We start from the raw sequence: 16,003 nt of genomic DNA on the forward strand, positions 1-16,003 counted from the left end.
ATCAGGAAATAGTACCGAAAAATAAACAAATCAATACGTAAATCTTGTCAACATCTCCACAAAGTCCCTGAGCTGTCCAACAACACTCAGATGACACTGAAGACAAATAAATATAAATAGAATAGAAATATTAACACATGAAGAGTAGAAACCACTCATAGAGTAACGTCTACATACAAGTTATTATACATCTATTTTCTTTCAAAAGTTATTGTGAAAATCTGTATTTCAATTTTAATTATTAATTTTAGTCTCAGATTTACATAAAATATAAAAAATGTAAGGTAAAAAAAAAAAATGATACAAGTCCAGTTACAGGCAACTTATATCAAAGAGTCTGTCCTTCTGAGAAAAACAACACAACGGGTCGTGATGTCAGTCACCCAAAAACGAACTATAGTTAGTTTGATTGACAGATCATCTGGTGGTCGTCGTAGTAACTGTGAGGTGGAGCAGTGATGACGTTCAGATGACGTTTATATCCATGACTGACGCTTTAACCCAACAGGAGACGCTGTTCATTTCCTGTTTCCAGCTGTGAGTCGGGACAGTTTAGGGTTAGGGGTTATTATTGTAACCATGACGACGAAGGTGGCCTAACTTTAAGGAAGTAGTGACTTTAACCCACCACATGTTTCTCTGACCTTAACAAAGTGATCATTTTAACCCCAAACTATCATCTTTAAACCACAGCGCTGCCACATCATCAAACATCTTTATTGATTAACAGTGACATGTTTAATAAAACACAGACAGATGATGTCGCTGCTGTGTGTCATTCTGGAGTCACATGATCAAACCACAGATCTGGAGGTTAATATGGATGACTGGTTGTGTCTTAATGTGTGTATGTGTGTGTGCACATGTGTGAATATATGAATGAGAAAAGAGAGACAACACGTGCACACGGTTATTTATTAATTTATTGTGTTATGTCAAGTGTCCAGATGGACTTACAAGACACCAAAGTACAGCTGCAGTAGTGAAACATTTGTCAAACACAGACAAGAACAAAACGTCCTACATTGCAAACGTCAACTGTACATGAACAGAAACGGTTTTTGTGTCGACGGAGATGAACGAAACAGACGACTGATTTATATGGAACAAGATATTTCAGAAGTGAAGTTTGCTGCTATAATCACCAGAAATACCAGCGGTGGATTCCTGCTCTGACCCTGTTCGCTCACCAGGACAAGAATATTTTCTGCCTCCAGCCTCATTTGGCTGCTGGAACAGAAACATTCAGGCCAATTTCTGCCAGATTTTTCCCAGGAATCATTTCATGTGGCGAGCCTCCTGCCTGCTCCCTGATCCAGTTTGCAGTTTTCCCATGACATGTTCCCTGACATGTTTCCCTGAGTGGTTTCAGGCGGTGCCAGGATGTGGAGGAACAGACGGCTGCGGAGCTGATGGAGGCTTCGGCTGCAGATCTGAAGGAAAAGAGGAGATGGAAGATGGCAGGTCAGCTGCGACACGCAAATGATGTTGATTATTTACACGATTGTTGTTGAGTTACTAAGAAGATGAAGGAGCTGTATTTTTATTATTCAGACAGTCTCTCTGAGCAAAGTGGTGAGTTAAGGCGGGTTGGTTGGTCTATAAAATGTCAGAAAATGGTGAAAAATGTCGATCACTGTTTTCCAAAGACCGATATGACGTCATTAGGTGTTTTCAGTTTACTGTCACAGAGGACTAAAAACATAGAAAATATTCACATTGCTGAAACCAGAGAATTTATGTATAAACATCACCTGAAGTGAGGATGACTAAGGTCAAAAAGCTGTGATTAATCTTTCCCACGTTTTTTATTTATTCATATTAAAAAATCAGTGAAAATCGCAGGTCGAACAGCTCAAACTGCAGCAGCTGGTTTCTTTATCTCACAGGTGAAATGAATCACCTGATTACATCCATCCAGGAGGAAATCTCTTCTTCTCCTCTTCCTGTCCTCCGTTGTTTTCTTTCTTATAGAAACCAGAGAAGAAAGAGGCTGCAGACAGGAGCTGCAAACAGCTGATTCACACGACGTTTAATGGAGACTATTTGACTAAATGTAAACAAATATAAACTAAAAAAAACAAGTTGTAGCTCAGGTCAAACTCACTGACTGAATCTAAATGTCCAACCGTTCACCGTCAGGTCTGCGAGGGGTTAAGTGTGCTGGGACACCGTTTCCATGGAGATTAGTTGAACTGTCTGACTCTGTAACTTATATCAAAGTATTTTTCTGAACGGTTCTTCATGGTTCTGATATGTGCATTAAAAAAATCCACATAATTAAACCTGCAGACCTGTGAATATTGTGTGTGTACGTTACACCTCACTGCAGCACTTAACTGACACAACAAAACTCAGAGAAGCTCATCAAAGGTAAATATGGTGCAGAGCCTATTATTGTTATGATAATTATTGGGTTTTTTTCAGTTATTGATAATAGTAAGTCTGCACCCTGATCAGACTCTGGACAGCCGTCAACACTCGCAGGAACGAGCCTGCAAGTGTAGTGAAGTCCAACATGGCAACATTATACTTCCTGTTTGCATCCCACAAAGCATTATGGGAACTGTAGTTCCAAAACAGAGAGATTCAAAGTAAGATACAGAACAAAAAATAATGACAGGAGTGAAAAAATCCATTAATATGAACTTTTTTGAATATTTTTATGACATCACTCATGTTCAGAGTCTTCTATTCACTCTCCTCTATATCATTAATATACACACAGTATCTGTCCTGTGATGGAAAAAACCTCTAATCACAGTTTGAAACTAGATGAATTATAATTTATCACAAACAGTCTCAATGACTCAAAAACATGAAAATGAATAAAACATGAGGACAAATGTTCCATTTTCAAACAAAAACATTTCAATTAGCAGCTGGACAAAAAGGCCACCAAACACATAAATAAAGCAAGTCTGTCAGAGGCTGTTTATCAGACTTTAGTTCATATTTAACAGAAATATGTCAGACTGTGAAACAAAGAAAAAAAAAAACATCTTTTCACAGGGAGGAGGTGAGAGATGGCCTGTCGAGGAATGAATCACATTATCCTGTAAGACAAGTGTCGGAGCAGAGCGGGAAATAATTACTGCTGCAGTAATAACCGCCAGCGTCTTAATAGGATTCAGAGTTTGTTTGGAGCTCAGTTAATGTGTCTATTATTAGAGCTGAGATATTGAATCGGCTGCATGTTTTCAGGATAATTGTCTGTGCTGCCACACTGTGTGCTTCAATAATAGGATGTAATAATGATCGTCACATGGTGTAGAGGAATCCACAATGTAAACCACTTAGACGAGACGTGATTACAAACCACAGCTGCTGCTGCTGCATCTCATTCAAACACACTGAAGCTCCGACTGTTTAGTAGAAATATACTGAAGCGTGATGCAGAAGCAGCAGCGTTTATTCAGTCAAACTATGATGACAAATATCTGTTGACCTTTTTTCACAATAAAAACCAGAATTAAACTAAATGAAAAGTAACCTTTGAAGAACCATGAAATGTTTTCCTTTTTTAACAAATAAAAACTCAAAGACACCCAGAACTTGTTAAGTTCCCCAGAACCTCCTCATCATCCTGGAATGTCCTCAATCAAACCCAGAACCTCCTCATAGATCCCTAGAACTCGAAAACAAATATACTCAAGACACCTTCCCGTGGACCCCTAGAACTCGCTAACTAGAACCTCCTCAATGACCCCTTAGACATCCTCTACGATACCTGGTACATCTTCATGGAACCCCACAACGCACTAACTTCTCTTGAACCTCCTCATAAAATCCTGGAATGTTCTCATGGAGACCTGGAATCTCTTACAACTCACCAGCTTCTCTAGAACCTCCTCAGTGACCTCCTTGGATGTCCTCAAGGACAAGTAGAACCTTCTTATGGACTATTAGAAGTTACTCACTCCTCTAGGAAATCCTCAGTGACTCCTTTAACGTCCTCAAGGAACCCTAGAACTCCCTAACTTTTCTAGAAACCCCTTAGACGTCCTCTAGGATACCTAGTACATCTTCATGGAACCCCACAACACACTAACTTCTCTAGAAGGACAAGTAGAACCTTCTGATGGACCATTAGAAGTTACTCACTTCTCTAGGAAATTCTCAATGACTCCTTTAATGTCGTCAAGGACACCAAGAACCTTCTCAAGGAACCCTAGAACTCCCTAACTTCTCTAGAACCTCCTTAATGACACCTCAAACGTCCTCAAGGACACCTAGAACCTCCTCATGGACCTTTAAAACTCAGTAACTTCTTTAGAACCTCCTCATGGACCCTTACAAGTCGCTATCTTCTCAAGAACCTCTTCACTGATGCCCTGAATATCTTCAAGAACACCTAGAAGCTTTTCATGGACCCCTAGAACTCATGAACTAATTAACAAATAACACCCTCAATGATCCTTTGAATGTCCTCATGGACACCTAGAACCTCACCTGGAAATCATTATCTACTCTAGAACTTCCTCTCTCTAGAACACCTCAAGGACCCCTTAAATCTCTTAAAGAACACCTGCCCCCAAAATACCAGACTTCTACCTCTGTGTTGGTATTTTAGTGACAAACACTCTTTAAAAGTGCTGAAAATAAAGAGTTTCAGGTTTTTCTGCTAAAAGTCAATCATCTTGACTTTGCTTGTTTTAAGGACATTTATCAGCCTCATTTTTCTTCTTCTCATCTTTAAATTTTGTCCGTAAAGCGATAATAAATGTTCCTCTGAGTTCAGGCTCTCAGCAGGATCTCTGCAGCTCTGCAGCTGCTGCATCTGATGCACGACTCCTTTTTTTCATCTTCCACAAAAAATCAGAATCAATCTCTGCACGCGCTCAAATCCTCTCAGGAGGGTTGGTTTTATATATATATATATATATGTGTGTGTGTGTGTGTGTGTGTGCTGACAGCTGACCTTTATTCACACTGCACTTTTTCTTTTTTCTTTATTTCAGTCTTTATTTTGAGGCTGCAGAAAGGAGGTGGGAGCGACCCTCCTCTTCCTCTTCATCCTCCTCTGAACCTTCACAGCAGGGTTAATGTAAGGCCATGTCCCCCAACACACACACACACACACACACACACAGTCTGTGTTTCAGTGATGTACAGCGTGTGGTTTTGACTTTAGGAGACTGAATAAAATGAGTCAGAGTTTTTTTTTTTCATTACAAAATCATGTTTTATCCAAATATTCTTCAAACTCAAAGAACTTTATTCAAAATGTAGAGGAGTTTCCAAACATACCAAATCTGTCAGGCTAAATTTTGGTGAAATGCTGGAGCTGATTGAGTCTACTGAATGTCTGTTATCTGGATGTGCAGACACGTCACAGTACATATGATCATCAAATGTGCTATAAGACGGGAGTTCAGACATCAGTCATTGTCATGGATTCCATGCAGAGATCATGACCCTGTTATCTTTTTCTGAATGATATCCACATCGGCAGGTTGTGGTATCAAACTCACCGCAAATACATACCTGGTACTACTACGACTACTGCAAAAAGTACTAGTAATACAACACATACTGGCAGAATCATGTATTCTTGCGTCAGCTGACGACCAAACAGCCTCGACACACAACAAACATGATGAATATATTATTCAGATATATACAGGAAATGTGTCTGAACAGATACAAAAACATTCAATTTTTGCAGTAATATTTGCCGCCTTTTATGCAGATAAAGAAGCAGATTAGACAACACACCCAACAACATGGAAGCTCAGGTGGTGAAGCAGGTCAGCCATTAATTATAAGGTTGTTGGTTCGAGCTTCAGCTGTTTAAGTGTCTTTGAGGAAGATACCAGAACCACTGAGTGCTCCACATATGTCTGTACCCACGTGTCCAAAGCATCTGTTGAATGAATGTAATGTAATGATATACAACAATGAGATGGTTGCGTAGCATGTGTCGATTCAGGGAGAAAATAATAATAACAATAATACCTTTATTTGTATAGCATCAAGTGCTTTACAACAAGAAATTATACGCACCAAGTGCTTTACATGAAAAGACATAAAAGATACTAAATACATAGAATACATACTGAATAATAATCAAAGAATAAAATATGATAAAAACAAGTTAAAGCATGGAATACTTAGAATGTACAAAATAAAGTAAAATATAACATTTTAAAGGAAGTGCAGTAGAGCAGAAGTGTGAAGCTGACTGAGCATTAAGACGTGCAACGAGAGCAAAGCTATTTAAATGCTTGTGTAAAGAAGTTTTAAGCTTTCTTTTGGAAACATCTAGCGATCTGGCTTCTCTGATATCTACGGGCAGTGTAATCCATAGTTTTGGGGCCTAATTGACAAAGGCGGCTCATTTTGAGTAACATGGGATAAAATTGCTGCATCACTGATGAGTTCTCAAGACGCTGCTGGTTCTCGACTGGAAAAACGATGTCTTAAAGACTGAAAAGTAAAGTATTTTAGTTTTTTTGTCATTAAAGCTGCCGTAACCACTATGTCAGTCATGATAGCAGCATGTTTTGGTGGCTGGTTAATGTCTGTCACCACTTTGTTCCAGACAGAACTGTCAACAACTAACTATTATTATTATTATTATCATTATTATTATTATTATTGGTAGTATTAATATTCATAATAATAATAAACTTTATTTATACATGACTGTTCAAAACAAAGTTACAAAGTGATTTATGTGGTTGAACAAGAATAAAAACATTTCAGGACTGCAATGAGGTTGATAAATCATACAATTATAAATAATACAAAAATTAAATGGACTAAAATACCTAACCTTAGTATAAAATAAATACTAAAAAAAACAGGAGTGCTAACATTAATAAAAGGATATTTTACTTAAAAGATGTTATTGTTCCTGCAGCCTCAGAGAACACTTTTAAAGATTTAAGTCTGATTGTTTTTTGTTCATAAACAGAGCAAGGCATTATAGGGTTAAAGGTTCAAACTCCCAAACTAACAATAGTCTAATTTGTGTTTGTATAAAAGCTTCCAGCCCAGAGTTTAATTTGACAAACTCTGTGTTTGTTCTTCTCCTCCACAGGAGCTGCTGCAGTGTTTTCCTGCTCACAGCCGACTGTTTCCTGAAACTGCTGAGGTCAGTTTGGAGGTTTACAGACGCTGAACCTCATCCAAAACCTCTGAAACCAAAGCCCCGCCTCTGAAACCTGAGCCCACCTCCACTGTGACCTCACTCTGGGGGTCGTAAAACGCTGCTGCATTTCCTCTCCTCAAAACCTCCACACATCCAGGACCGAGTCGACCCGTCATGTGACCCAGTGGACCGCAGCTCTGTGGTGGTTCTTGTGGTGGGGTCCCAGTGCCCCCCCCGCCCCCCCAATGTTAAACATGTTCCTGGCTGTGGTTCCTCAGGGATTCCCCAACTTCTCTGAGAGTTTTCCGTTTGCAAGAACCCTGACAGCAGCTTGAGTTTTCCTTTTTTGAAAAAGAAAAAAATCCCAGAAAGTGGAACTTTTTCTCTTTGTGTTATGGAAATGTTGTTCTCAGGGGTCTCAGAGGGGTAATCTGGATTTAATGTACAGCCAGCAGCAGTCGTCAGTGATGAACTACAGGGAACCCTGCAGAGAGGATCAACATTCAGAGTCCCTACAGCTTTTCACTTAGAGAGAAAAAAAATCATCTGTTTCTGTAGTTTTAGTTTCTTTTGTCAGTTAGTTTTGGATTGAGGGACAAAGAAACCCTGAATACTTACTGTAGGTTTCCAAGAAACTCCTCAAGGGCCCCTGGAACCCACCCAGGGGGCCCTAGCACCCTCTCAAAGACCACTAAAACATCCTGAGTGACCCTCAAAACCCTCTTAGGCACCCCTAGAACCCTGTCAAGATTTTTCTCTGGAACCCTCATAGGGCTCACTAAAACCTACTTAAATACTCACAGAAGCCTCTCAGTGACCCCTAAAACCTCCTCGAGGTTCCTTAAAACCATCTTAAGGAAGCCTACAAAGTCCTACATGATCCCTGAAACCCTAAAACCCTGTTAAATGATCCTAGAACCTTCCTAAGAACCTGTAAATCTCTTAGAGGTCTCCTAGAAGATTCTCAGCAAGCCTTGTAATCCTCCCTGGGGCTTCTAGAATATCCTCAAGGGTTCCTAGAACTGCTTCGAGGACCCTTGGAATTTGTAGGAACCTCTAAAACCTCAGGGACTCTCAAAAGCTCATCAAGATCCCTATGTCTGCTTAGCCCACTGATACACTTCCAAGTGACCCTAAAACCTCATCAAGGGCCTTTAGAGTCCTCTCAAGTCCCTGAGAACTTTATCAGGGAACCTTAGAACCCAGACCCTAACAATTTCCTAATTCTAGAGATCTAGTGACTCCCATAATCTCCTCATGGACCTGTGGAACTGTCTTAAGGAGCCATATAGTTTATCATGAAGGACCCCTGACCCTCTAAACATCCCCCAGAAGGGTCTCAAGGAACCCTGTCAAGCAACCTTTCAGGGAGACTTCAAACTGTCCATATTAACCCACTATTGTCCCCCAGGACCCCTGGAAATCTATATATCAAGGACATCTAAAATTTCCCCAATAACCCTCAAAATCTGACCAGAGGATCCCTGGAACTTTCTCATGGACTCCCAGTGACACTGAACCTCTCAATGGTCTCCAGAACCCTCTTAGGGACTCCTAGAACCTTCTCAACCTAAAAGGCTCCTGCATCCCTCTCAAGAACCCCTACAGCCTCATCAGGTACCCTTGGAACCCACCCAAGAACCTTTTTTTAATCAAGGAAGTTTCAGTGAGAGGCAGCCTCTTGGAGCAAATCACCTGGAAGCCACCCATTACAACCACAGTCTGAGCAGCTCTACTGGAGCAGTTGGGGTTAAGAGCCTTACTCAAGTGCACCTTGGGGGTGGTAATGAGGGAGGGACAAGCGCTGCTTTTTCACTTTCTCCACCCAGAATTATCCTGTCGGTCTGGGGATTGAACCAACAACCTTCCAGTCACAAGTTCACTTATCTAACCTTTAGGCCACCACTGCCCTTGACCTTTAGAACCACCTAAAGGACACCTAGAATTTCCATAACCCTTAAAACCTTGTCAAGGATCCCTAAAATCTTCTCGAGGTCCCACAGTGACAACAAACCTCATTAAGAGCCCCTAGAGCCCCATCAACAACCCCTAGAACCTTCTCAATGACTGGAGGCCATCTCAGTGCTCTGAGATTACTTTTGTGATTTGACACTATATAAATAAAATTGAATTGAATTGAATTTAATTTAATTTAATTTAATCATACAACCTCATCTAGCACTCCATGAACCCTTTTGGGGATCCTTATCAAGCATTTTCCTCAAAGAACCTCAGAACCTCCTCAAGGACCCGTCAGACTGTCTATAGAAACTGTACAGTCAGACCCGTGGAACCTTCTTAAGAACCTGATAACTCTCAAGTACACCTAGAATTTTCTCAACAGCCCTTAAATCTTATCAGGGATCCATGAAACCTCTTCAAGGACTCTTAGATCCTCCCATAAATATCCCTAAAACCTCTGCAGAGACCCCTGGAACCCTGTTGATGACCCCTAGAATCCCTATGACCCCAAAAACCTTCAAGGATCCCTGTCAAACAAGATCCTGAAGGACCCCTACAACCCACTCAAGAACCCTTAGCACTTCCTCAAGCACCCCTAAGACCTTCTGTTCTGTTTACATTGTTATCTGCTGTAGATTTATAAAGAATGTAAAATATTTGTTATAAGCTAACCTGTAAATGGGAAAACCTCAGCTGCCTACCACTGGTCTATAGGAACCCCTACAACCTCCAAAGGGACACTTGGAACCTGCTTAAGAACCTTTAGAACCATCTAAAGGTCCCCTAAGACCATTTATAGGAACCCTAGGACACATATAAGGACTCACAGTGACACAAAACCTCTTAAAGGACCCTCTTAGGGACCTAGAGAACCCTTTCAATGACTCATACAACCCCCTGAAAGACCCCTGGACCTCCTCAAGGACACCCAGAACCCTCTCAATGACCCCTGGAATCTCTTCAGCAGTAAATGACATTAAACTCTTGCTGTAATGGAGCTCTATCAACATTAGCACACTGTGTTCTGTCCATAGAGTTAGTGTATATGATATTATTATTATATGGAAGTTGGACACAGAGTGGAGGCTGTCTGGTTCTCCATGTCAGAAAATGTAAATGTTACTGTAAATGTTTGTCTTGTATGAGGTTGGATATTGAAAATATTAGCTCAGTTATTCTTATCAGGCAGAGAAAACACTCTGCGGGGCCTTCAGGGAATCTCTGCCTCGGACACCGAAAACAAATCAGACTGAAACATGATTTATCTGCTCAGACGTTGTATTTTTAGAAAACAGAAACTTCTCAGACAGTGAAACAAAAGAAGCGATCAGCTCTGGAGGGGGAAGCTTTTCTTTTTCTTTCCCTCTGACGGGGAGGAATCCTCCAGGGACTGAACACCTCCGGGGGCCTTAAATTAAGGTTCGACAACGCCGACATCTAATATGGAAATGAACACGGCTGTTTTTGCTGTAAAGTGTCAGTTTTTTTTCTCCTCTTGTTGTCTTTAAAGTGAGCCGAACACTTTGTTTTCTTTTGATGTTATTGTGTTCTTCATTTCTTCATCGCCTCAGACGATGGTACATATTTGCGTCGCTCCCCAGTGACAGTCGATATTAAAACAACAGCGCGAACACAATGATGAAACACAGGCAGGAAAACGACAACACGCTCACTGAAAACCTGTTAACCTCCATCAGCTGCTCAATATTTCCTCCTTTTTTTTCTTTTTTCATTTCAGCTTCATGTGTTTCCACTTCAGCGAGAGCTGCTTTTCATCTCCAGGCGAGTGGAGACAAAAGAGGGCATTAAAGGTTTTTACTAATTATGTTTCGAAAAGCAAATTAAACTGTAGAGCAGGTTCATGTGAGAAGCACAAGTGTTGATTACCATTAAATCAAAATGGGTTTTTAATGATTTACATACTTAACTATTATATATTCCTAGATCAGAAACATTTAGTGTTTCTAACAAAGAGCACAAATTACAAATTACAGCCATTCAAAGGTATGAATGAATATTTAGTTTAAGGAACAATTTACTAAATTAAAGGAAGACTATAAGTGCACAAATGAATACTTTAATATTTTTTTATTTATTTGATTCTGGATTCTAGAAGAAGAATAAACGTGCACATGGTTTTGTTGATTCTACACGTTTGTTGGCGTCTCTGAGCTGTAAAGTGCCATCAAGTGTAAATAGTTTTACTTTTGTTTCTGTCTTGTGGATCTTCTCACAGGTGTTCAGGTGCGACTTGTAACCTCAGACTGAATGATTCATGATGTTTCCTCTTCATCAGAGTCAACAAGGTTTCTAATGACTATGATGTGTTCTTTAAAGAGAGATAATACTGATCACCAAAATGATCAATATCAGGGGATTCTTACACTTTTTAACCACTGAAGTTCTGCCTTTTTCCCCAAATTTCTTTTAGGGACACTTGTACAGGAGAAACACAACTGTTTCCTCTCATGAACTCAAGAGTTTGACTATTAATTGATTATAGATCAGCGGTTCCCAAGAGGTTGGGAAATTAATGTGTTGTTCTTATTATGTGAGAAGGATTTAACAAAAATGAAATTCTGATCCACAAATGTTTTTATTTTTCTTTAATGTTTTGGTTTAGCCCAGTTTTATCTTCTAAGGCCTCTAAAATAGATCCAAATGATTAATGGACAAAAAAAAAAATCAGCAACAATTTTAATAATCAATTCATCATTTAAGTCAAACAAAAGTTTCTCCAATGTTCTATTCTTTTCTCTGTTTAATATTAAAGCAAACAGATTATTTTGGGGGTTTTAGACTGTTTGGTTAGACAAAAACAAAACATCCGAGGACGTCACTTTGGACATTTTTCACTATTTTCTGACATTTTATAAACTAACCAATCAATCAAAAAGGAAAATAATCATTAGTTGCTTCCTTACTCTAAACACTATTCAAATGAAACAATCTGAGAGTGAGAACCAGTTCAGGGTTGGACTGTAATCCAACGCAGCCTGTGACACGGCTCCATGTGACCGGGTTATGAGTAAGAAAGGTTTGGGAGCTCAGATTTATGTTTTAGTCTTAACAAAAGTTACTGTGAGTCTTGCAGCTTTTACATGTTTGTCGCTCTCAGAGTCTAAACTGTAACAGCTGAGGTTTTTGTGTTTTCATATTTCACTGCCATCTCTCTGAAATCACATCCAGATGTTGTCATCCGCTCCCCGTCCTGCTTCCTGTGTCCAGTTCCCACCGAGCGCTGGAACGTGACACTTTCCCCTGGAAAATATAATAAAACAGAAAAAGCAATGTGCAGCTATTTCCTTTCATAAATTCTGCAGCGCTCTGTCTTACTGTAGCTCTCAGAGAACATACAGTAGATTTTAATGGAAGAAGCGTCGAGGTGAGCCGCAGTAAATCCACGTCGACAGCGACCGGCGGGCTTTCATCGTCTACCTGACCTGCTGTGGATTTATGCCACGACATGCTGCTCATGCATGTAATAACTCCTCTCATGCTTTCAGCAGGCGGATGAAGTTTCAGTGTCTGCGTGTGAGCGTCCGTCCGACCGTCCGTCCACCAATAAACAGACACCTCACCTGTCGACACGCCGGCCGGACACCTCGATTTCCAGGATTTTAAAAATGTTATACAGTATATATTTAAAGTTTAGTTTACAGTTAGATTACAGTTAATGCTAATGAGCTTCTCATAAACATCCTAAAATGGATTCACAAATAAATCAGAATTTTTTAAATAATCTCTCAAAATTAATCGAGTCACTCATTCATCTTTATTCTGTCTACGGCATTAATGCCGTAATTTAAACAAAATTATTATTTTTTGGCATTTCTTGTCGTTATTCAGGGGAACTATGGGTAGAGAGACGTATGACATGCAACAAAGGTCAGTCCGTCCACCAGTAAACACACCTGTCGACCCTCCGGGCAGACGCTTCGATTTCCAGGATTAAAAAGAAAAACAAACTTTCAAAGTGTAGTTCAGTTAGATTTTAGAGGCAAATCACCTGACAGTTTAAGAACTAATAGTCATCTGATTAACACTCATGTTGCTCCAATGATTCACAAATAAATTCAGATTTTTAAATAATGTTTTGTTTTCTGCAGGAGAATCTCTCATTAATTTTCATTCTGTTTTTATTTTTATTCTGCTCCAGAAATGCTACCAAGTATAAATATCACAACTAACACCACTAACTGTAGCCTCAGTTTGTATGAATATCACAGCTAACACTGCTAACTGTAGCTTCAGTTTGTATGAATATCACAACAATGCTAACTGTAGCCTCAGTTTGTATGAATATCACAGCTAGCACTGCTAACTGTAGCCTCAGTTTGTATAAATATCACAGCTAGCACTGCTAACTGTAGCCTCAGTTTGTATAAATATCACAGCTAGCACTGCTAACTGTAGCCTCAGTTCGAGCCTCTCACAGAGCTGCTGGTAGCATTAGCAAGTCTGATAAGAGACAACAGAGAGGCAACGTCGTGCTAATAATCCAAAGATTTACTCCTTTTCTGTGATAGTAAACACAACACACAACCCGCCAATACCTAACTGCTTTATTCAGACCTTAACAAGATATTCAGGGCCGACAAGTGACGATGCTATGCTAAACATTAGCATGATAAACAGCAGGGATGCCTTATTTGACAGTCAAACGTGCAGAAACAGGAAACATGGGTAGAGTAACTAAGTAAGGCGTTATTGATATAGCACTAACAAGACATGAGACGAGGAAGGGAGGTTTATAGAAAGGCTTGCTGATATAAATGGGTTTTAAGGTGCTGTTTAAAACAGTCCAAAGATTCAGCGAGAGGTACAACAAAGGTCTGTCCATCTGTCCACCAATGAACAGACAGCTTACCTGTCGACCTGCAGGCCATGTGCTTCGTTGTTCAGGATTTAGCTTTCTGAAGTGAAGAACGACTCCAGCTTTAAATCAGGCTGAAATTCAGTTTGCTGCTTTCAGTGAGAAGATGAATCTGGATTAAACATTATTTTGCTTTTTGTGCTTCCATTCATTTTAAATGGGAAATGCTTTCAATGTATTTGCTCACCTTACAGGCTCTCTGTGTTTCTCTTCCTGCTTTGTCTTAAATAGACCACAGATTCATCATTTTTCTCCTGTAACATCTTCAGACTCAAGATGGACAGTTTTAAAAAAAAAAAAAAAAAAAGATAAAAGTTGATGTAGAATCAGAAATGTTGTCCTTTTTATTCCACACATTTGTTTTTCTTGTCAAAACTTGGTGCCTATGTTACCCACAATGCACCTGGAGATTGTGGTGTGTTATGCTAGTAGCGGCTAATGTAGCCTGGAGCTGCTAGCCTCCAGCAGAGATGAGGAGCTACAGAGGTCTGCTAACCTCACTTCTTTCTAACTCCACACACCCAGATATTTTTTTCTATCTTTAATTGAAACACCTTTAATTATCATTACATCTCACAAAAGTGTGTCTTTATTTTTTATCTGCATTTTCAATTTACACATAAAAAACCTGAGTGGAAACACTGTAAATATGAAAGAATGTGTAAATATCTTTAAAAAGAGTTTCCTGTCATCTGAGGTGTAACAGTAGTTGTGTGAACAAAAAGCAAAAGTAAACAGACTGAGTGAATAAATGATGACGTACATGAATGATGTGGTTAAAATTTGAGCTACATTTGGATGAAAACTTGGCTCATGAAATATCTGTAACCAGCGACAAAGTTTTCCAAAAACAAACTTAACATAAAACTGTAATAATAATAAAAATAATAGAAGAAAAATACCCAGCAATTTCACTTAATGTGTTGTAAAATATGTCAACAAGGATATTATATTCCTTGTGTTTAACTGTAGTCCAGTCAGTGGTGTACAGGAAGCTGCTAACAGTATTTTTCAGATGGATGTAGCCTAGCTAGCTATAACATTGCTAACGTAACTGACACCATGGCGGTGCAACATGTCGGGCTCCATGGAAGAGGACCTGCTCCCTCTGTAGATATAAAGGGCTCATTCTAAGGTTATTATACACTAATGAAAACATACTTATTAATATAATATTCCATTTCTGCCAAGTCCGTTTCGCTAGATGCCACTAAATTCTACACACTGCACTTTTAAACAGCAGTTCAAGCGCTGACTCCAGGTCAGCTGTGTGACAAACCTTTCCCGTTCTTCTGTGTTCAAACACACCTCAGGAAGTGACATCATGGGCTTGCTGGATTAAAGGCCCGAGCCGAGTGCTTCAACTCAACAAGCTAATTGTGTCTCTGGTGGTGTGTGGTTTCCAACGCTTCCACCGGGAAGAAACCACACTCTCAAATCTCTGTTAGTGTAACTGCAGCTTTTAGGCATCTGCCAAAGGCTGGAAAATTGTTCTTAAATTCCCACAACTAGAGGTCATCACAGGTCCAAACCTTTGGAACAGATCCCAAAGGGACCTGATGATAATTAGACCTGATTCATAGAACAGATGTTTGTGTTTATTAAAAACTCAAACGAACAAATACAAATATGTTTTTCCATTTTTGTTTCAAACCCTCTGAGCTGCACATCAGCTCCTCTGTTAGTTTCTGTGTGTTATGTAAAGTTTTAGTCACAGAGGTAACTTTAGTTTCTCTGAAATAATATGACAATTAACCAGATGTATAAAAAAACCCAGAAGGTTGTTTTAAAACACTTACTGTTGTTGCAGGTATTTTCAGAATCTTCAACGATTCTTTTAACTGTCTGGATGAAAAAAATATTCAGTCTGAAATCACATTTAATCATCAATCTTTGCAGTTTAAAATCAAGTCAACATGTTTGATTGACAGCAGCTGGGGGGGCGTGTCGGTGTCTGTGTTTGATTGACAGCAGCTGGGGGGGCGTGTCGGTGTCTGTGTTTGATTGACAGCAGCTGGGGGGGCGTGTCGGTGTCTGTGTTTGATTGACAACAGCTGGGGGGGCGTGTC

At 39.7% G+C, this 16,003-nt stretch overlaps 1 long non-coding RNA gene across 2 annotated transcripts; it reads right to left on the reverse strand.

Moving 5' to 3' along the window:
- Positions 1–905: 905 nt before the first annotated feature.
- Positions 906–15,907, reverse strand: LOC137188636 (uncharacterized). 2 transcript variants are annotated; one of them, XR_010929455.1, is made up of 3 exons: positions 14,127–15,907; positions 13,929–14,026; positions 906–1,433 (listed from the first exon to the last, which is right to left on the reverse strand). It is a non-coding gene; the product is annotated as an uncharacterized lncRNA (long non-coding RNA). The 2 variants fall into 2 exon arrangements; XR_010929454.1 differs by lacking the exon at positions 906–1,433 and adding an exon at positions 10,355–12,319 and having other exon boundaries at positions 14,127–15,055.
- Positions 15,908–16,003: the final 96 nt, after the last annotated feature.

The sequence above is a fragment of the Thunnus thynnus genome, chromosome 9 (genome assembly GCF_963924715.1).
Source record: "Thunnus thynnus chromosome 9, fThuThy2.1, whole genome shotgun sequence".
Lineage (NCBI taxonomy): Eukaryota > Metazoa > Chordata > Actinopteri > Scombriformes > Scombridae > Thunnus > Thunnus thynnus.